This window comes from Drosophila innubila, assembly GCF_004354385.1.
Source record: "Drosophila innubila isolate TH190305 chromosome 3R unlocalized genomic scaffold, UK_Dinn_1.0 2_E_3R, whole genome shotgun sequence".
Taxonomy (NCBI): domain Eukaryota; kingdom Metazoa; phylum Arthropoda; class Insecta; order Diptera; family Drosophilidae; genus Drosophila; species Drosophila innubila.
Window position 1 is genome coordinate 15,913,505 of NW_022995380.1, and position 23,429 is coordinate 15,936,933.

The window sequence follows — 23,429 nt, forward strand, 5'->3', positions numbered from 1 at the left end:
AAATGTTAACACATTCTTGTTGTTGTTGTTGTCGTTGTCGCTGCTATTGTTTATGCTAATATAGTTGTTGCTGTTGACGTTGCCAAATTGCAGAAATGCTTTGGAATTTTTATTATATAAGACAAGCCAGAGACAACATTTATCTACCTAACCAAAGGCAGACCTACCGCACACACTCCTAGAGAACTCTGTAAGCTTTGATCTTCTGTCTGTGAATTATAAATAAAGATTTCATCATATTTCCTAGACAGATCATCCACTAGACGACGCGTTCCGCTGCCAATTACTGTACACCAGAATTTAGGGGTAAGGAGAAGTAAGACATATATGGATAATTGGATTATATAGGAAGAGATTTGTAATTCACTTTATAATTTTGAATACCTGACGCGTGCTGAAACTCAAATGCACTTGAATATGACAGACTTTATGATAGTTTATTGTACATACAACTTGTGTTTGGCATATTAAAGTTGTCTCTATAAGGAAATAATCTTATTTTATTATAAATAATAAGAAAACTTATTGAACTGTTTCCTGGAAATTGATGCAACAATAAAAAAAATGTATAGCATCAGCAAGCCTAACTATTTTTCTCTAGAGAAAACACATCTATCACGAAGACATCTGTCGCCCCTCGTGGCGTCTCTCAACTGAGCAGAGGATAATTGTCTGTTCAGCTTTCAGTTTGTTGGGGGATTTGTGTCTCGTTCTGTAGGCATGTTATTGCCTTCGATTGGCAATCAATGGCCAAAAGATTCTGCCATCAATGAACAATTGCATCAGTTGCAAAATTGCAAAATACACTTGAAATACCAAAATGAAAATGCAATTTGAGTACGCAATGCACTAATTGAGGGTTCATGTACGGCATGTCAAGCAGTCCATGGAAGAGGAAGGGGAAGGAAAAGGGAAAGGGAAAGGGAGAGATGAAAATTGGAATAGTTGTGGAACCCATTGGCCTATGCGGGAAATGTTATTTGTGGGGCAGATCTCATCCCTGGCACAAATCAAAGTGCCAATCAGACAAACTGCAGATTGACATCTGTCTGATTTGCATCTACCAAATTCTATATTGGGGTAGCTATCGCTGTAGCTATCGATGTCCTCCCTCAATCCCCGAAGACTCTTCAGCTGGTGGCCATAAGCGATTAAGTCTGTTGGTCTCCGGGGAGCAGGCAACTGAATTTGCGGGGGAGTTAAGTTTTCTTGCTTGTGTGGGTGTGTGTGTTTGTGTGTGTGTGAATGTGTTGATATTTTTCGAAGCTGAAAAACATTTTCGAAATTGAGTGAAACCGATTTCCCACAGGATTCATATGCCAATCTCTATCTGAATGTGTCTGTGTGAGTGTGTGTGCGTGTGTGTGTGTAAGTGTGTGTGTGTGCTTGTATCTCGGCCAAAAGTTTCCCTGTCAGTCAAAGCGAAACAAGTGGATTCAGTTTCTGACTCGGATACAACCTCAGACCAAGTCCAACCCACAATACTTGAAATGAAGAAAATGTGGTTTTGGTTACGGTTTTTCACTGTTTTTCTGCTCGCACTCAGACTACCCACTCGAGGCCCAAACTTACCAACCATCCACCCAATCTCTGGAACTCCTCCCCCAAAAAGCCCAGAGCTTGTTTGTGCTTCTGTGTTCTGCTTGTGGTTGTTGTTGTTGTTGTTGCTGGTGTTTTTCTTTTTATGGAAATTCACGAAAAGTTTTTGTAGGCATTTTGTTTATTTGAGTTGCTGTGGCGGCTGCTGTGGTTCAATGTGGGTTGAAGTTCTGTCTTGACTACCATTTGATCGGCCTCTTTTATTGCGGTTCCTGCTTTCTGGCTTTCATTTGCTGATGTTGCTGCTGTTGCTGCTGTGCTTGTTGTTGTTTATTTTATCATTATCATTGGCAATTTCTTTTAAGTGGTGCCAATCTTTTTTCACTTGTTATGCCCAAGTTCGAGGGGATTACCCAGCTCTGTGTGTGCAAATTTATTATAGTCATTTTATTCAATCGACAAATCGGAAGTGATTTTGAATTCATTATAGTGGGTGGACACAACTGTCCGTCCTTACTTCCTTCCCTTTGCCACTTGTCATGTAGTTATATTTTCCAGAGTATTTCCTACCTACAGACAAATAGGATCATGCTCAACTGAGGATATTTCAAAATGGACTAGAAGTAAATCCGATTTATACTTTTATAATATAATAAGAAGTAGTCTTCAGATAGAAGATACCCTCCCGTACAGGGTAAAGGAAAAAGTAAGGATCTGAAAACAAGAAAAGTTATATTGCACTATTCTCAGGTAAAATCATATTGTCTTCCTGAACATTTGAGCATTCGTTGCTTTATTTAATAGGGATTTTATTTTCACTATTTGTTGCTCAATCTCAGCACATGGTTTTCAGCATTTTTGGCCTTTTTTATTGACCCTTAATTCATATTTGATGTGAATTATAAAAGCAGTTGATAAGTCAGTTGGCCGAGACTTCAAGTTTAAGGCAAAGCCAAATAAGCGCATTGACCTCATAAATTACCCACACACACTCACACACACATACACAGTGTTACACATGCACACACTTACAGTTCAGTTAAGATGCAATGCGGCCCAGCGACCGGCTTATGGCATTGGCGGGGCATGCCACTTCATGGCACTTTTGGTGGTGGCATTTCCCAGACACTTGCACTTTCTCCGCACGCTTAATGGACAATTAACCTTGATTCCTGACTGCGGTTCGCCCCTGACCTTGCACTCCAAGGACGCTCACAACACTTGCTCTGTGGCAATTGCAACAATTATTGCATTTTATAACTGCCAACTGCAGTTTAGGTTCTGTTTCGGGTTCGACTTCGGGCTCGGCTACTTATGCATTATTGCACACACACGGGTAATTAGTGTTCCAACACCACCGCCACCACCGCCAACACCATCAACATCACCACCACCACTTGCCGTGATGGTAATGGTAAATTCCTAATGTTTAACCGTTCCACTTTCCGCCTTTTGACTGCAACAAGCTGGCCATTGGCCTCCTTTGTTTGTTGGCCATGTGCTCATTTCAGGTGTGTCTCAAACAAATCGTTTACTTTCGCTTTTCACGGTCACCTGGCTGCATCTCAAGGACTCGCAAACAACAATTGAAAGTGCACACAATCTTCGAAAAATAAACTAACAGAAAATGTCAGCGATTAAGAATTGTGATTATAACAAAATATATTTAATACTAATTCTTAGATTTCTTACTAAAGTACTATGTTTACAAAATAATTTTCTGATTTTTTAAATTATTATTATTTTATTATTATTAATAAATTACTAAGTTTTAACTATTTTTCTGATTTTTTCAATTATTATAATTTTAATATTATAAGTAAATAAATTACTAAGATCGTTGAACAGAGAAAAAGACTTATCTCCCAGTCTATCTCATCATTTTTTTCAATAAACTGCATTCCACCTGTTGCATACTTCATCATTGTGTCCAATTTAAATCCCTGATTTAAATGAAATTTAATTTAATTACATTATATTATTAGCTTTTTAATTCTAATGAAATTACCAATAAAGCTGCCATATAACAATGGCAGCTAATCTCCAAAATTGGAGGCTTAGAATTCTGTTCACAATGTCGAGATATATGAGGCTCATAATGAAAAAATGTAATGAGAGGCATTTATCAAAAATCATTTGTGTGTGCGCGAGAGAGAGCATGTATCTTGTATCTTTTTATCTGCAGCGGCACACATAAAAAAAAAGAAACAAATAAGAAATGAATATGTATCTGCGAGTATTTGATAATTTTGTGGTGTATCTTGGCCATGAACATGAATCTTTTTGGCTCGCAGAAAAGCCAACCAGCCAAAGCAAAATAAAAGAGCAGCAAAAGCCAACTCAAGTCGCAGGCTGCCTTAATATGCGGCATGAAACTGGGGGATCATCTTCAAGTTATTTTTTTTTTGACCGACCGTCCGCTGGCCATAAATCTTCGTGTATATTGGACTTTTAGACGATATCAATGAAATTGTATCTTTTTATCCGCATTATTATAATATACGGATGCGAATGCTTTCGCGCCCGCCTGCGACTGTCCCCAACTCTCAGCTGTCGGCTTTCAGCCTGGCCAGCTACAGGGCCAACATGGCCCACCTGCTCCTGCCCCTGCCTCTGCTTCTCTTCTCTGCTCTGCTCTGCGCACATTTGCAGATACTTCACGACATTATGAGATATTATTTATATACTTTTTTCGGCATTTCCTTCCCCCTTCCCCCGTCTCTCCATCTCTTTTGGTTGGGCCTTTCTAAATACTTAGTTATGTATATTTCATTATGGGGCTTGGCTGGCCAGGACACGCCTAAGAAAACTGTCTGAAAAATGCTCATTTTGATTGCAGGACAAAAGGAATTTCACGTGCGGGTGCCACAAGATAGATTGTCCCGCCTGCATATTTATGTGCGAAATATCTGAGATACAAGCAGCTCCTTATGCTGCGCCACATGGCAGTTGCCGCCCACCGCCTCCGCCTTCGTCTCCCCCCTCGCCTACTTCTTCCGCGCATCCTTGAGACGGCAACCGAAAAAAATCCATTTAGCAGCCAAGTGGCTTTGAGTTTACCCTGTAACTATGAAAATTATATTCAAGTTGTATCAGTTAAATCTAAAAATGTGAATCACAGTATAAAGAAACCCCCTAAGTTAGATTTCAATCGGCCACTGATATTAAACAACCAAATCTATATTTTCTAATTAAATTTAAGTCCAATTTATTTTGGTTCTTCGAGTAACAGCAACATTAGAAATATTAAGAAATTTAAAAAAAAATTCGACAAAATATCAAGTCTTAATTTTGCATCACTTGAATAGGACATTATCGTTTGATCCTTAATTTTATTATATTTATATTTATTATATTATATTATATTTATTTCTAGGCATCATCATCTGTTTCGTCGACCTCAGAAAAGAATAAATACTGTAGAATAATGTAGAAAACATTATTAAAAATGATCACTGGGATATTTTGTCGATAGTAAGATCTTTTGACAATATTTACAGGGTATCTTCTATCTATCTTCTCAGATATTATTATAACGAAAGGCCTCTGTCGCCGGGTCTTGAGGCTCGCTGCGGTTACAGGGCCAGCTGGGGATGATGCAGCCACTCAACCACCCACCTCCACTCACCCACTCATTGTCAGTGGCAACAACAACAACAACAACAGCAACAGCAACAGCAACAATTGACGACACCCAGAATCACAAATCATATAGATAAGAGCACACAAAGGAATTTATTTCTATTTTGGCATTTTTCGGTCTCTCATTTTGCTTGTAATTTTTTTCCCCAACTGCTGACACTGCTGCTGCTGTTGTTGTTGTATTTGTTGTTGTCGTTGTATTTGTAGTTGTTGTTGTTGTGTGTGTCCTCCTCCATCGATATTTTCGGCTATTTTCACCCCAAAGTTATTGCGTTTTAGATTTTTTTTGCCTTAGCTTCCTACTGCCTTGGGCCGCCTTGCAAGTTGGCGAGTCCTAGCAACACGGCGAGGCGGAACGGGGACCCTCAGTCCGGGACTGGAGCACGCACCGGAAGCGCCGATAGCGCCATGTGTCGAGTGCGTGCGTGCGTTGCTCGCGTGCGTGTCCAGGGAGAGGCATTGGCAAGAGAGCAGCTCTGTATGTGTGTGTGTGTGTGTGTGTGTGTGTGTGTGTGTGTCGCTGTGCATGTTAGTGGCGCCTCAGGGTGTTGCCACATCGTATTTCACCACCCAAAAAGGTAGTACCCTCCTTGTGCTTCTCTCTTTCTCACTCTGCTTCTGGGTCTGCCCACTCCCATCCATCCAAGTTGTAGGCGTTCCGCTTCTTTTCATTTTAATGGCGCACACGCATTTGCTTTCGATACAATAGATATGAGAAAACACACACACACACACTCACACACATACACTCTCCTAACTACATATGTATGGGCGTTGTCGTATTTTATTTTCCCTCTTTCTGTGGCTTTAATATTTTTCATAATCATATCATTAGATGCACCCAATGGGCATAGTTTTTGACTCACTCGGGAATTTATTTGCCTGATAAGATAATAATAAAACAAATAAATATTAATACGCACACTTAAACATACAGATGTACCTACTTCTAAGATTGTTCTTCAATTTAACCCATCCATGAGAAATAATAGATAAATAAAATTCCTTAACATCCTCACATGATGAGGTTGTTACCAAGTTATAATCCGATGATTGAGTGTCTGAAGCAGGTGATAACACCAGGAATAATCTGACTCTAAATGTCAAATGAGAATAATAATAATGTATGTAATATTTAAATAATTTCTGACGAAACATCTAATACATTTCATGTTCGATTTAAAAAAAAAAAAAGAATTTATTTATTATAACAATTCATAGTAATCGATTAATTATATAATATACTTGTATTTTTAATTTGAGTAAACACAACAATAGCTTCTTTATTTATTAATTAATTATTCAACAAATCAAGCAAATCTACATATGTACATAAAATATAGTATTAATTTATATTAATTAATAAAATTCTTGTGGCACTAAAAATATGGGTATTAACAATAACTGTTTTAAAAATATTTGCAATACTTATCAAAAAAATACAAAAATTTTAAATAAAATAAAAAACAAATCCTAAAAATATTTAAGAGTGAAAAACTGGAGACTATAATACAGACTTACTTTTAATCTCTCTCTTTAAATCTAAACAATCGTGTTACATTTATCAAAGTCAATCCATTTCAATGTGTGCCAATTTCAAGAGTCGTAATGTCAATTCTTACGCCTCTGGCAGGAGATTCATTTCGGGAGATCCATTTGTATTGTTATGAGTGGATATGTGTGATTCGTGTTATTCCAAAAGGCATTAGATTGACTCGTCTGGCTCAAACGAGAGCTCGTTGTTGCCTGACGCTTGTCAACGGCAATTTGCGTTTGTGATGGCAGCATTGTTGGTAGTGGTAATGTGGCATAAACGAGCTTAATCAAAATTGTTGACGTTGGCACTCGGTCACAACATAAACACCCATTTCCACGCCCACTGTGTGAAATACTTACATACAAAGTAAGCAATTGATGTTAGCATTAGCTCAGCTCCCAGACAAATTATGATAAACGACTATTAAAATGTTGTCACATGCTCACATATGTCGACTGTATGTCTGTCTGTCTGTCTGTCTGTCTGTCTGTCTGTCTGTACTCCTATTCTCATTGTTGTTGCATTGTGCTTGTAGTTCGCGGCTACCGTGCGCCGTCGGTTGGCGCTTTATTTATTGACTCACCTGATCAAATTGACTGATTATTCGTATGCATGCACGGTTCGGCATAAAGGCAACAAAAAACAATACCAACTTCAACTTCATTCATAACAATTGCAAACAGACTTATACTTACGGCAGCAGATAAAAAAATGCGAGAAGAAAGTATTTAAAAAAAAATTAAATATTTTAATTCATTAAATATCATTACGTAAATATCGATATAAATAAGAAAGTTAATTTAAATTTAATACATAACTTAATCGATAGCACCTTAATCGATAGCACCGGAAAAATTCTTTTATATGAACCAAATTGAACAACTCGACTTGTAAAGTAGCTAGGTAAGAAGTTGAACCAACTTCAAACATTCAGAAATTTGTCAAAACTAAACTGATTATCAAATTCATCTAGCATTAAAATTTAATTAATTTCGTTAATAAAAATATCACTTATTTGTTTGATTGTCTGCTTAGTATTCTTCATCTTCCTTATTTAACATTTGGGTAATATAAATTTATTTATTTAAGATTCATTATCACAAAAATGTGCTTTTCGATTTTCTATAAGATGACGTGAAATTTATTGTTAAAAAAATAAAGAAATCAAGTAATTTTGTTTTCACTTGAAACTTTAACCAACTTACCGAGACACTGAGAGGAGATCAGTGCCGTGAGCAGAGCGAGTTTTGTGGCAGGGTCACGAGCTGTGGCAGATTGGGGGGCAACTCCACTCGACGGCAAAATCGAAGCGACATGCGAAACAATTCAAAGTTTCACGTCGTAAATTTGGCAGTGGACTTCATCGATCACTTTTGGGTTGTTGCTGTTGCTGTTGTTGTTGTTGTTGCAGCAGGTTGACTTATTTCGAGCCGAGGACGAGACAGGCTGGGTCCCAGAATCCCAGAATCCCAGGTCCGCCGACTGAACGGCACGCGCGTCTTGTTTTTCTGAATGTCGGTATATCTGTTAATGTTGTTGTTGTTGTTGTGATTGCTGTTGCTGTTGTTGTTGGCTTTGCAGCAGTTTGCTGAAACGGAAATGGAGACCGAGGGCGCCCGCTGAAAATATTTTCCAAGGTGAACACCACAAAAGGGACAAACACGATTCCAGCTGAGCCCCCGCCAAAGCACCTTTCCTCTGGTCCAATCCCTGTTCCTTGCTCCCTGCTCCCTGCACCCTGTTCCCGCTCTTGCAACCCAATTGAATGATTTAGGGGCGCACAGTCAAAGAGCAGCGATGCGTACGGGTCTACAGCCGTGGACCGTCCACTGGACCGTGGACCTGTACGCATAGCTTTTGTCAGTTCGGCCAGTTGTATAGCAGAGAAGCATCCACATCCGCATCCACGTGGTTACAACGTTGGTGGGGCGCCAAGTACGCTTTTAAAAGCGATTCATCCGTTCTTCAGATATTTATTGCTTCACATAATTGAGTGTAAAACTGTTTGGAAGAAACTTTAAAACAGCTGCCAGACACTGGATCCCACATTTAAATTGACGATTGTTCCAAAATAATGTATTCACAATGTATCCATTTCCTTTTAATATTAATACACTATTTATTTAAATGTTATTCTCTGGAAACCGAAAAAACTTTTTAATTTGCTAAAATCTATATTGATTTTAAAATTTAAAAATGTTATGTATAAATATTTAAAACACTTTCTTGTCCTTTACTTTTATTATTGAATTAAATTTATAACTTCTTAAAAAAAATCTTTAAAGATAAGATATATTAGATATACGCTTACTAGACCATATAGTAAGCTGTATAAAGTGCAACTTTAAGCAAAGTAATTCAATTTATTATATGATCTTAATTTCACTATTCATTGATTTTATTGAAATTATCTGTAAGCATTTATAAGTAATTTATTAAGGGAATATATATTTTTTTATTAATTTATTATGATCATACAGCCTCTGTTTATGTTTAAATATTTATTGTGACAGAACAAATTGACTAAAGATCTATCAAAATTAATTAAATTAAATGCTTTTCTATGACATTTTCGAAGCTTTCCTCTAATACCCTCTATCAGTGTACAAATACCAGATACATAGAAACCGTATCTCAAAAAAGCCGTTTTAGCCGCTGTCTTTCTCCTCGTGCATAGCAGACGGCAAAAGGCCAAATGACTCTCCACTCAGAGCGAAGCCGTCGGATTGCGCTCACCATGTTAACGTTGACGTCGACGCCGACGTCACTGCCGTCGTTGTCGAAGCCGAAGCCAACGTCGACTCGGTCTGTAGGTCTGCTCGGTGTGCTGCGTAAATTTATGTGAGAAATCCCATTGAAAAGAGCAACGCGGCCGCTCACGACACAATAAAGCAAAATAATGGCACATTCGTCACACTTAACGCGGTCCGCATGTTGCCGTCCTTGTTGCGCGTGCGAGTCGGCGCTCGTGCGCACTCGCTTGCACGCACTCAGTCGGCGTCAACAGCGTCATCCATCTTGGAGGCAAGTTGTTGGTGTTGCTCTCAGGCTCTCAGGCAGGCGGTCGAGCAAGCGACAGCCGAGAATGCTTTATGAGCGCACTGCACGCCGCAGCGGCTCCTCCCTGTTTGCCGACGCGTTGCCAATTGGTGGCGTCGCGACGCTAGCGACGACAGAGGCAGAGGCAGAGGCAGTGGCAGAGGCTGAGGCAGCACAAAGTTGGCCAACTTTTCGCTTGGAGCGGTTAGTGAGTCGAGTTGTGGACCCTTCTCAGCAGCATGTTGCACGTGGAGCTTGTTGTTGTAGACACAGCAGCTGCTTCTCTTCTTCTTCTTCATCTGCATCATCATCAGCATCATCTCTTTCTGCTGCTGCTGCTGATCTCATGCTCTTATTCTCTTTTGCTCTCTGCGGCCAACAGCTGTGGCCAGCCGAGAGAGCAGAGAGCGAGAAATAGAGATGCTGAAGCAATTCGCTCATTTAGGGTGGTTCTGTTTTAACTATGTGTGTGTGTGTGTGTGTGTGTGTGTGTATGAGTGCGTGTTGTTTGTGTTTTGTGGAGATTGTACGCCATGATTGTTGTGCCGTCGGCAAATGAAGATACCAGATATACGGCAGCCATAATTCTCCCTTTCAAGTCGCTCGATTTTGAAAATAAGCAACTTTTAATATGATTATTATTTTTTCATTAAATATATAATTATTAAGTGTAATCAAATGAACAGTTAAATTATTTTTTAATACCTAAAAATATTCAAATTGAAATTCCGAAAACTTGCTCAAGTGCATTGAGAAAATTTTATATTGTCAGCAATAAGTATGATGCAGTTTTAAAAATATATTAATTCGTCTACTCATTATTCATCAGAAGATTTAAGTTTACCAAATAAGGAGAACTTTGAACCTCAAAAGAAAAAAGAATAGTTATTATTAAGTTTGTAGATAAGTAGTAGTGACATTTAATGAAACATTATGTACGATTGAATCGGGCATTGCCTGAAGTTCAAACAGAAACTATTTGATTCCGGCCCAAATTTAAATGGATATATTATTTTGATGTTTTGTTAATTAACTTCCCAATCAGATGCCCAAGAGTTAACTATTTAGCTAAATCCGTACAATTTAATCAATCATTTTGTTGAAGATATAATAATTAGAGATCAAAGTAAAATGTGTAATAAATAAATGATAATAGATTACAATAAAAGTAAACATACCAAAATAAAAATATTTCAGAAATGCGCATTCCAAATGGAAGTCGCCACAAGTAGCCGCAGTGCAAATGTGAGATACAAACACAACTGGCAACTTGCAATAGGCAACTGGCTGTGCCACAAACTGTGGCAAGCTCTCGCAAACGTAAATTTCGCACTCATGCACTCACTCACTCATTCGCTCAACTGAAACTCTGGCAACGAGCGCAAAATGCGAGCAGAAGATACATTTTTTTGTTGCTTCGCACTGACTGCAGATACTTTATGGCCGACGCTGACGCAGACGCTGGCTTTGACGCTTACGCCAACGTCAACGGCGGCAGCAGTAGCGTGCTCGTAAATAACGTCGACTGCTCTGCTGCGGTCTGGTCTCTCTCTCTTGCTCTCTGCCGCTGCCGCTGCTCGCTGGTCGCTGCTCGCTGGTCGCTGTCGGCGCGTGAGTTTCTTATAAGATTATTTATATACTGTTTGGGGGCGCTGCTAGCGCTGGCGCTGGCTCTGGCTGCGCAGCTGGCGTCAGCTGGCGCGTCGCTTCTGGATTAATAAGGAGTTCTCGCTTGGATTTTCACATGTATATGCTTTGAATTGAATGCTTTATGGGTTTAGTTTGATAGAAGTCGTAAAGAAATCAACATCACACAATACAAAACGCACCCGTATATTGTAAACCGTGTATGCCACACGTTGCCCGTTGTCGTTGTCGTTGTTGTCGTCGTCGTCGTCGTAGTACTCGTTCTCGTTCTGGTTGTTGTCATAGCTGTTGTTGTTGTTGTTGCTGTTGTCGACGTTGGGGGCATCATCAGCAGCAGCGGCATCTTTTGGTTCTGTTTGCCCAAACTATTCGGTCGCCTGCGGTCGTCGTGGTCAGCTCGTCGCCCGCCCGCCCCAACGCCACGCCACGTACCGGCCAATTGACAGCTCGTAAAAATCGTAAAAATCATAAAAATAATCATAACAATAATCGTAAAAAATTAGAGCTGCCAACAGTCGCACATTGGCCACAGTCAGACGCAGACAAGAAATTATATTCGCAGTATTGAAGAAACGCGCGCGCTCTTCTCTTTTCATCTGTTCTGTTCTATATTCGCATCATCCACGTTATCGTCTATCTTCTCTCTTGTTTTCTCGGCCAGATTTTTTATGATGTTGACCCACGCTGTAGATACTTAAGAGCCCATAAACGCCTATCTCTATGTCTGGCAGGTGTCTAGCTCGGCTAACAAATTGTGCAATAAGTGAAGTTGGTGTATTTACACTCGTTACACTCTCATACCAATTCAAGCCAAGTTAACGAGTGTACGAGAGTCTTTAACATTTCTAGTCCCAAAACAAGCAATATTTACACAAACGCAGCAGACAGCCAAATATCTAAGGAAAGAAAACAAAACAAAACAAAAGAAAGTGCGCACAAACAAAATATAACATAAAAAATATATAATAAAAAGTTGAAAATAATTCAAATAAAAGTTTGTGTGAAAAAGTTTTGCGCACGTGCACAGCAACTGCAAGTTGAATTCATAAACCTCAAGGATCCCAAGGATTTGGCGAATCAAATTGGATTTAAATGGTAAGTTGCTGCTTTTTGTGGCACGAAAATTCAACACTTCATAAGTCATATAGTAAGTTGGCAAGAACATCAGTCAAATTGCTAACTGTTGACAGGCTTATTAGACATTTGCATAAATTTGGGAGCTAGTAACAGAGTATAGACCTGGAACTGGAACTCGGAACTCGCAATTCGGAACTTGAGTTGGAGTTGGAGTTGGAGGTGAAGCTGGCCACGAGTAATGGCTGCTTTGAACTTGGAATCATTTTGAATTATTGCACATATCCTGGGCAACATAGTTTCACTTCCGTATGCGGCAGCCATTCCACACAAACACACACACACAAACACACATTGACAAACAATCACACAGAGACACACATACACACAGACGAACAGGCATTGCATAGAAAATTTATGCGGCCATTGTTGCGGCGCATTGTCCTTGTTGTTGTTGTTGTCCTAGTTGTCTGGCTCCTGCATATTTGTCGCACTCTCTGACTCTTGTCGCTCTCTCTTTGTCCCTCTCTCTATCACTATGTCTCACTGTCTCTCTCTCTCCGCCTCTTGTGCAGTTGCACTCAGATTTATTACAATTCATATTTTAAATGCACTTTTTTACAGTTTTAATAAATATTTATTTGATTCGTTGTTGATGTGTTCAATAAGCTTTAATGAACATTGGCCACATTCAACACTTGCGGCCTTTACTTTATTTGCTGTTAACGCTTTTGTACTATATAGTATAAACAGCTAGTCCATTTTATTTTACCAATTTTTGTCATCAGATCATATTATTTTCTCATAATTTATCGATTTAATCAGCTGGAAATGTTTCACTGCTGACAAAATCATAAACTCTTTCTCCCTCTTCATCTCATTCTCTCTGCATATTTCTGTATCTGTTTCTCCTTCTGTTTACATTGCAAAAAGTTCATGATTTATGGCTCAGACAGGACACTGGAGACTGAACTAACATTGTTCATTGATGCACTTCGCATTGTCACTGGTCTCACTCAGATTGTTGTATTAAAATAGTCTTTTTGGAATTACCTAAATTGCTCAACATATTTAAAGGAATTCTAATATTCGCATTTGTACAATATTTATAACAATTAACCGAATAAAGTATTGAATAAAAGTTAAGTTGACATTCTCCCAAAAAGATGTAACTAAAGTTAATAGATGAACTATGTTCTTTTATCTTTTTTAACACTTTTAAAATCTTTATTTTAAAGGTCGTTTAATTCTTAATTAATAAGTAAGAATTTCTAAGACTTTGCTTTGTAGATAAAAAGACCTCTCAATATTTTAATCAAATTCACACATTTGGACATGAGTTATGAGCTTAATAATTCCGCATAAAAATGGCGACAAAGTCTTTTGTAAAAACATTAATCAATGCCGTTCAGCGAGAGAAGAAAACCAAAACCAAAGCCAAACCAAAACTAAGCTACAAAAGCAAACGAAATTTTAACAAAACCGATAAATGTATACACAAAGGCCCAAAATGATTTAAAATAAAGAGCTCTGAGAAAACAATAAACAAAACTTGTTTAGTTAAAGCAGATGCCGTGCATTTGAAATTAAGATTATTTTAAAAATCATTGATAAATGGCGACATGAAACGGCTAATTAATCAAATGCAAAAACCTTAACAGAAACAAAACCTAAAAGATAAGAAAAGGAAATTTCATTTATGTACAAAAACAAATGGTATTTAAGAAAAAAAAAATGTTTGACTGGATACTGTAATATGCTAAAAATATAGGGGCTATACCCACCATAAAAGATTTATGCTTAAATGCTGTGACGTTATTTCACTTTTTTTTTTTGAACGAAGGGAATTAACAAAAATACACCAACGAGCTTGTGCTTTTAATATGTGGAAATTTTATGAATTAAAAACTTCATTCACTATTTTAAAATAAAAAAAAAAGTAATGCCAGTATCTATGATTCTTTTTCTAAATAAATAAAAAGCCAGAAAAACATCTAAAACTGTTCAAAATAAAATCAAAACCGATTTTTCTTGCTGACATTACTACTTAACGGAAACATAGATACCTGAAAATGGAATGGAATGAACTTAATAAATTTTATGCATTATTTAATTCAGAGAAAACACTGACTGTATCTCTAACTTAAAAATATTTATAAGTAGAATATGTAAGCATCGTGTTAAACTTAAAAATATTGTGTTAAATCTTAAAGCTTGTGTTATCAACAACTTTTAACTTTTACGAGAGTCTTTTGCTTAATCGCAAAGCAAATGACGATTTTATTTTTCCTTTCGCTACGAATTTCTTGCCAACGTTTCTCAAGTTTCTTATCCATTCAACCAAAAACGATTTAAGCCAACGAATTTCTAGCGGATTTCCAGAGTTGCATTTAGTCTTTTTTTTTTGTTTTTTTGTGTGGCATGCCACTTGTTGTGGTCTTTTTGCTGTGCTATTTAATTTCAGTGCGGATTTTGATGTAGCTGCAGTAAAAAAAGGAAAAGGACTAAACAGCACCCAGTTGCCCGGCATTGGGTGGCAATTTGCTGAGACTGCAGATTGTTTGGCATTTCTCAGTGTGTATGCTTGAGTGTGTGTGCGAGAGTGTGTGTGAGTGTGTTGTGGGTTTTGCGTTTTTGGAGCTAGCAGTCAGCGCCTTTTGCGAGTGCACTCGAACTGTTTTTGTGGCACCGGCACGGCGTGAATTCAGTTGGGGAGTTGCAATCGGAGTCATAGTCGGAGTCGAAGACGGAGTTTGAGTTTGGGTCTGGAACTGAGTCTGAGTCTGAGCCTGAGCTTGGGCCGCCCAGCGGGGCGCTCTCGCAGTGACATTGCGCCGAGCGGGTGACAATGATTTATGGCAAAGAGATACGCGACAACGAACGCAAAAAGTCCGAAACTAAAAAATGCAGATAGAGAACCAGAGCTCTGCGAGAGAGCAGGAGAAAGAGAGGAAAGAGAGCGAGAAAGTGTTCACAGCTGAGACTCAAATTTAGTCAAAGTAACTGGAAAATCCAACTACCTGATCGACTAGTTTCCACTGGCACACCTTTAAAATTGCAAGAGTCTCCTTTTTTATGTGCAACGTGTCCTTGAAAATGCAACAACAACACCAGAAAGAAGCAGAAGAAATGTCAACTCAGAGGAAAGTGAAAACCTGCTGTGTGGTTTTTCAATTGTCATCTTTATGTCACTTGCAATTTTCGTGCACATGTCATAAATACCATAAAGAATTTCCCAAATCCAAATTATCATTAGGCATTTAGGAAGTCACCTTGCGAAGGTCGCTGAGTTCTCAGTTCTCAGTTCTCTATCTCTGTCTCTGTCTCGGGTTATGCAATAGTCATTTTCTACGGTCATAAAAATTAATATGCGTCCTTCGCAGTGGCAATTTTAGGCGCGTATCTCAAAAAAAATGCATCTTCTTCTTGCCACAGCATTTGACTTTGAACCGATGCGCTTCCCCTGCCCCTGTCCTTGCCCCTGCCACCCGCTCTGCCCGGACATGACTTTTGACTTGACTTCGCCAGCCTCTCTCCGCTTGCAGCCATTCTGCTTGAAGGTTACCTGTTTTTACAGTTGGCCCTGCTGGCCGTCTTCTACTTCTACTTCTTGTTATTTTTTTAGATTTTCAGCGCGAGGCAGCCTGAAATTATTATTTATGAGTTCGCATTGTTGTCGTCGTCGTCGTTTTTGAAAGTGATCTGAATCAGAGCCAGAGCTACGTCCAGATCGCATCGGTTCAGTTTGAATTGTAGTCATAGTTGGCTATCTTCTTTCTGCCTTTGCAAGATAAGCTAGTTCATTTGTATTTTTACTTTCAAATGAAAACGAAATTTGGTAATAAATCAATTCATTTGTATGCAGTTCAATGTGTCATTTGACTATAAATCAATTTGTGACTCTTTAGAATACCGTGCTGTTTGCATTGTGCAAAGGATTAAGAGGTAATCGAAAAACTGCTACGAATATATTATACATTTTACATTATATTTAAAAAAAAAAAAGATCTATCATACAATACATTTAAATGCTATTTAAATCACAATATTTGGATGAAGTAATATTAAACTAATAGCTGCGGATTCTAGAATTTAGACAAAATTATATATTTAATTCTTTCTCAACTTATTTTGGGGTGTAACTAAGGTATAATTTAAGGTCAGTTCCGCCTTACCACAAACTGATCAAATGACTGAAAAATACAAACACTTCAGAATGGAGAAAATTTGTGATTTATGTGTGTTAAGAAGTCAATAACTCATAAAAAATACGACATAAATCTTTGTTAGCACTCCGTGGCGTTGCAAGAGGCAGACTGACTGCTTGCAACAACAACTGCTGTGAACTGCAGCAGCACAATTGTCTCAATTTTCATGGGGCAGAGTCGTTGAGGGATTCACGGGATGACATGAACTTGATGACGACATATGTTGCATAGCATTTGCATATTGCAACACAGGCCGCAAACTGCGGGAGTTCCGAGGAAGCAGCGGACATTTCGCCAACGGTAGCCGACGGATGTGTCCAAACAATGACAAATATGTAAATATGAATATCAATATGGAAATATTCGGGAATTTTACATTTTTTAAGCAATTAGCTATGCTCTACATTCGAGGGACTTTGGGTTTTCTAAATGTGTATCTTGTAGTACGGATAGTTTCAAATGTATTCGTATCTGTTGACTGCGTTCGATGAATTTCAAACGCACACACCGCGCCCAACAACAACAAGAAAAACAACTTTGACATGGACAAACAAAAAACTCATTGTTCAAACAGCACGAGCTGAAGAAATATAAAAGAAAAAGAATACTCGCAATAAAAAAAAAATGAACCTAAAACTGAGTCAAGAAAAGTCGCCGGCAAAAAGCGAACCAAATTTGCAACGAAGAAACTGCGAAATGTAGCTCAAAGAATTAAATAAGAAGGCTCTAGTCAGGACTAGGGGATACCCTTTAAACAGTTATTGCATACTTTAGAATGTCTTCTGAAAATACCTATTTTTTTTATTATTTATGTATTAGCTTATGTTCAAACATGCATTTGTTTTCTAAATAAGAATATAAAATGTATTAATAATATATTTTTATAATTAAACGGAAGATGATTACTTAAAAATAATAAATAAGCTTGGTCTGATTGTATGCTCAAAACAATATTATGTTGTTGTTATATCTAGTTATTTTCGCTACAATGCCACTAAAATTAATCAATACAACCACACTTTAGTCATCTTATAAGTACAGGGTATACAAATTGAACAAGCAAAGGCCAAGCGACGATATATATGTTTGTAGATACATAAGTATATGTTCATGTAGATGTCGACATATCTGCTATCTAAGTATCTGTATCTGCATTTGTATATACACATTTGTATCTGTATCTAACTTACTAGCCACGGGCAAGTTGGGTACTTGGCGTGTTTGTGTGAGGTTCACATATAAAAAGTCCGAAAACAAACTTGAAATAATTCGTTTTGTTGCCGTTGCCAGACCGACAAACTACACGAAAATGTCGCTAACAAAATTCAGGCACAAACAGCGAATAAAAAAAGGAAACGCAAAAAAAAACCATGTCACACATGTCAAAGTTGTCGCCGAATGACACAAATGTGGCTCGGATTGCTCACTAGCCCTCACTTCCCCCTTGACCCCGCAGCGTACTTGGACCCCACTGGACCCACGTCGTCATCAACAGAGCTTCGTCTGCCGTCTGCTGTCTGGCGGACTCGGAATCGGAATCGTGTCAGCCCCAAAACACGAACCAAGTCCAAGTCCAAAAACCCGCGACTCGCATTTCGTGGAAATTTCACAATTAAAAAGGCACAAAATCTTAGGAAAGAGTTAACCGGAATATGAGAAATCGTGTCAACGTCAAACTCAAACTTCAGCTCCAACTCCAACTCCAAGTAAACCACAGCCTAAAACCGCAATCCACAAACCGTCGCTGATCTGATTTTTCTTTGCCAAAACTCGAAGCGAAACGAAACGAGCTGAAAAGAAAAAGGGCAAAAGAGATTTAGCCATTAAATCAGTTGATAACTGAATTTTGATATTGAATATTTGTTGGTACATTTATGATATGATATGATGTGTTTACATGTTCTAGAATAATTAATCTATATTATTTGACATGTTATGTGCACCTATGAAATATGGTACATTATTTAATGCATACATGACAATTAATGGTTTACTGAAGATAAAGAAGGATAATAATAATCTTGCGGATGTCAATATTCCATTATATTTTATACATGCTAGTGTACAAAATATTTAATCAATTAATTGTAAAATGAATTATTGCAATTCACACTTAATTAATTTCATAGAATTTCCTTAAGAGCAGTTTATAGTGTTGCCAGATCGGCTGAGTACCGCCATGTCGGCATCAGAAGCGGCAACCATAATGTCATTCCCATTCCCCTTTTCACCAAAGCCATTGCTCGTTTAAGGTGGAGGATGAGTCACTTAGAGAGTGAGAGGGAGACGTGCTAAGGGTGAGAGTGAGATGCATAGATGATTAGAAAGATGGTTGAACAAAAAAAAATGCACCGCAGAGATGGAAACTATTTGGTAAAATCGAAACTAGCGGGTGAGAACCAGAAATCCAACACCAATTTGAAGTCCCTCATATGTGTAGGTACACACACACACACACACACACACACTCTCACACACACATTCATAGCGAGAAAGAGGAAGCAGCAATGTCTACGTCGACGACGAACAAAAATTAAGGCCCATTAATCATTTTGACTTATTTCTTTTCTTTTTTCGTCTAAAATTAATCTTGATGCCAAGCGTTGCCAGGCAACGCGGGCAGCCCGGACCCAGCTCAAGAGAGCGGGAGAGAGACAGAGAGGGAGAAATAGTGTGAGTGAGTGAGAGAGAGAGAGTGAGTGACTGTGTGAGAGTAAGAGAGATGGCTGTGTTGTTGTTGTTGTTGTTGTGCGGATTATAAGGGCAGCGCACTGAAAACAACAAAGAAAAAAGATGCAAACAAAAAACAAAAATATGAAAGCCAAAAAGATGCGGATGCATAAATGGCAACCCAACTGGGAATCGGCTTCGAATTCGCAAACCAAAATATTCGACTTGCTCTGCCTACTCCCCTCACTCTGTTTCCTCGCAATCCCCCCTCTCCCACTCCCTCTTCCTCTCCCGCTGCCTGGTTTCTCTGCTCGCGACCAGATTAGCGTGCCGCATCCACGACAACGTCTCTTGCCCATTGTTTGGTGCCTGCAAATTCTCAAAAATAATTTAAAACAGATTAAACCGTTACGGCTGCCATTTGCACCACATTGCGTCCACACACACACACACTCACGCACGCCCCTTTCAGCTGTGAGTGTGTGCACTGGGGCAGGGGTTGAGACTTAGGCTGGGAGGGAGGAGGACACAGGGGATGGGATCTGGCACACATGCCCGGGCAGTGACATTGCGACCCCGCAGACTGAATTTGAATTTGACCAAATGTCTTGCGAAACTGTCGTCCTGTCGTCCTTTCGTCCCTCGTTCTATGGCCTCTTGTCCTTTAGGCTATGTCCTGTCGTTCGCCCTTTGTGCATATGCTGCAAATTTGCCACTGTCTACTTCGCAGGAGGGGTTTAGTCGAGTCGAGTACCGTTCCGGGATGGGGGTGAACTGGGGGTGTAAGAGGGTGAGATGGTAAGGGGATGAGGAGGTAGTGCGCCGAGTGGCATACTTAAGGGCGCGTCAGCGGCAACAAGAGAGTGAAAACAACAGGACGGCCATAAAACCGTTTAAATCAAACGGCTGAACAAATTGGTTTCCTTCGAGTCGAAAGCTTTATGCGCCAGACAAACGATATCCGAACGGATTGCGCTTTGGGGGTGGTAAGTTCGGTTTGGGGGTTGGCAAACTAAAGTCTGCATTTGCCGTTACCTCATGAAGTGCTAAAGAGGTGTGCGAATCACACAATTCAAGCAATTTCATTTGTTGAACAAGAAACGAGTTGATCAAATGTTTCGTATTTTTATCATAAAAGTTGCGATAAATTTACAAATATAAATAAGAAAGTAAACTCAAAAAAAATTTTTCTCATGATACTTTTACTATACAATTTAGAATCAAAGAAGCTAGCTGTTTTTATTAAATAAAATGTATTTAATAAACAAGACTAAGATGAGTTTATTTGTTGAACAAGAAACGAGTTAATCAAATGTTTCATAATTTTAACATAAGAGATGGGATAAATTTACAAGTATAAATAAAACACTCTAAGCTCTAAAGATTAATTTTTAATTAATTGAGTAAATTGTATTTCCTGAATTTCCTGAAATAAAATGTATTTATTGAACAACTGAAAATGTTGTCTGATTAAAATCCAAACTTAATGTAATAGATTTAGTTGTCAATCAGATTTGACGGTTTTTTTTTCCTGTAACTTGCTATCTGAATGGCTTCCAGTTAATACTGCCAACAGGCTAAAAGGCTGACTGAAAGCAAAGCCCACTTAGCCCACTCAAAACTCACAACTGATTTGCATGTAAATTGTCATAGGAAGTGATAAACGATGGTCAGCGTACTGCCCTTTCTATAAGAAAATCTAATAAAAATTAAGTTCTTATGGATATGCAGATACAACAACAACAAACCAACACACACACACACACACATTCGCACAGAGGGAACACACTCCCGTTTGTGACATGACAGAGAAGATGACAAATTGTCGGTCTGGGTTGACTGACAGGCGCGACGGCAGCAATAACAACGACAACAACAACAACAACAACAACTGCTAGACACTTCAAGTCGCAAGTGCACTGCAATTAGTCAAAGTGGCCCAAGGTATGAATAACAGCAGCAACAGCAGCAACAAAAACAACACGACAACTAACAACAAAACATTTTGGCTGCAAAAACCAATAAAAAAAAGCTATAAAATTATGAGGAGCCAACGCGGCATTAAAAGTGTGATAAAATGTAGCTTCCAAGTAAAAAGAAAATGCGACGACGCGTCGTTGATCCGCCTAAGATGTTTTGGTGGGAAGGGGGCAGCGGGTGCAGCAAGTTGCCACAGCGGGCACGTAACTCCACGTGCGACGTGCGTCAACTAGCGACAATTATGAAGTCCGTGTCCACATCGTGAGGCACTTGCAACACCGCCGCCGGCGCTCAGCCAGACACAGCAACACACAAAAGACATTGGCACCCAAACGTCAGTTCAGTTCAGTTCAGTGCAGACTGAGTCCCAGTCCCAGTCTAAGAGTCTCAGTCTCAGTCATAGCCAGACCATGTGTGGCAGGTGCTGTGGCCTGTTGTCTGCAACGCTACCGGGATCGGTGGCAGAACTGTAGCTGACGGTTCGGCTGTCGTTTGAATCAATAAACTCTGATTAGACACCGTCCACTCTCATGTTATCGACCACTGCAAATCGTCTGCCAATGCATCCGCAATAAAAAACCATTTGCTCCTGCGCATTCCAACTAGCCAAAGAGTCGACTGCAAATTGCAATTATGCAATCGCCAATTGCCAACTGCCTACTGCCAACTGCAATTGGCCCAAAGTGTCGCTAGGCTGCGTCACGTTTCGATTCCACAACGATTTCAAGACGTCCACTGGCCACTGTGCGTGGGTCAGTCAGCCGGACACTGCGGGCCCAGACCTCTTGGCCAACATCCAGAGATTATCAATGCTAATAAGCCAATAAAATGTTGGTCTTTCCTCTCTTACCATATCTGTCTGTGCCTCTCTCTCACTCTCTCTGTCTCTCTCTATGTTTGGGCTTGCTTTGCTGCCTACTTAAATCTCGTATCTTCAATCATCTAAATCATCTATGAAATGCTGAGATAACTAAATGTTTCTATCTATACTTATTTGCTCGGCGTTTGCAGCGCGTGAGCGAAACAAATTGTAATAAAGATTAAGTATTAAAGATTAAAACTTATAAAAGAGTTTGTACTGAATCAAAATACAAAATCATTAACAGACTCATTTTATTTTAATTTAAATTTTTATACTTGGTAATTTTTTGTTTGCCGACTGCTTTTTCTGGTGCATAAATAAATAAATAAATAAATAAAAAGTAAAAGTTTGAGATTAGATTTGAGATGATATATCAATAAATCCAATGCTGATCGTTTAAGCAATCTGATTAATTTGAAAAATTTTATTTGTTTCTTGAGTAATATTAATTCGAGTAATACTTCTTATAGATATTTAATATTCTTTGACTTAGATTAAAATGAAATTGATACACATACATACAAATAATTTAGACTTGGTTACATTAGCATATTTATCAAGTAGTTAAATCAATATCTATTACTGCATTTAATCACTTGGTTTTAGTTATGACTTTTAATTTTTAGTTCTGTCTACCTTAGTTAAGCATACTGGTTTTGTGGAAATCAAGAAAATAAAATTACCTATTTTGGTCTAGTCCAATATACTTAAATAATGTTAGTAGACAAAAAAATGTTGAACAGGGTATTTTATGTGGCGAATTCCTATTTAAGAATGATATCTATAAATAAATATTTCCCGGCATAAGCATAATTCTATATATGAATAATAATAATTTTGCAATTATTTAGCATATTGTTAAGCATTCAAATCTGAGATTTTCAAACATTACATATGATATTATTTTACGTGCTGCGATATTCAAATGAAGTTTAAATATATCGTAATCCATCAACAGACAAAACGGTAAATTGAGCGTGAGTGAGATGACAATAAAGTGAGAGAGTGGAAGAAAGAGAGAGAGGGAGAAACGAGGGGCGTGTTATTGTGGACAGTGGACAGTGGACAGGTTGGAGACATTTCATTCAAATGAGATATGCGATATTTTGGCTGTCTTCTCTGTCTCTCCCTCTCTCTCTCTCTCTCTGTCGCACTTTCTGTTAATCTTTCTCTTTTGATACGATTATTCGTATGTTTCGCTTGCAAGCGGCAATAAATCTTGTAATCATAA

General features: G+C 38.6%; 1 protein-coding gene across 1 annotated transcript in view; it reads left to right on the top strand.

Annotated features, from left to right (window-relative positions):
• The first annotated feature begins 11,556 nt into the window (after positions 1-11,556).
• Positions 11,557-23,429, top strand: part of LOC117789610 (homeotic protein antennapedia) — a 118,417-nt gene continuing 106,544 nt past the window's right edge. The window contains exon 1 of the mRNA XM_034628658.1: positions 11,557-12,499. The gene's annotated coding sequence lies outside the window, so the exon portion shown is untranslated. The remainder of the gene's footprint in view (positions 12,500-23,429) is intronic.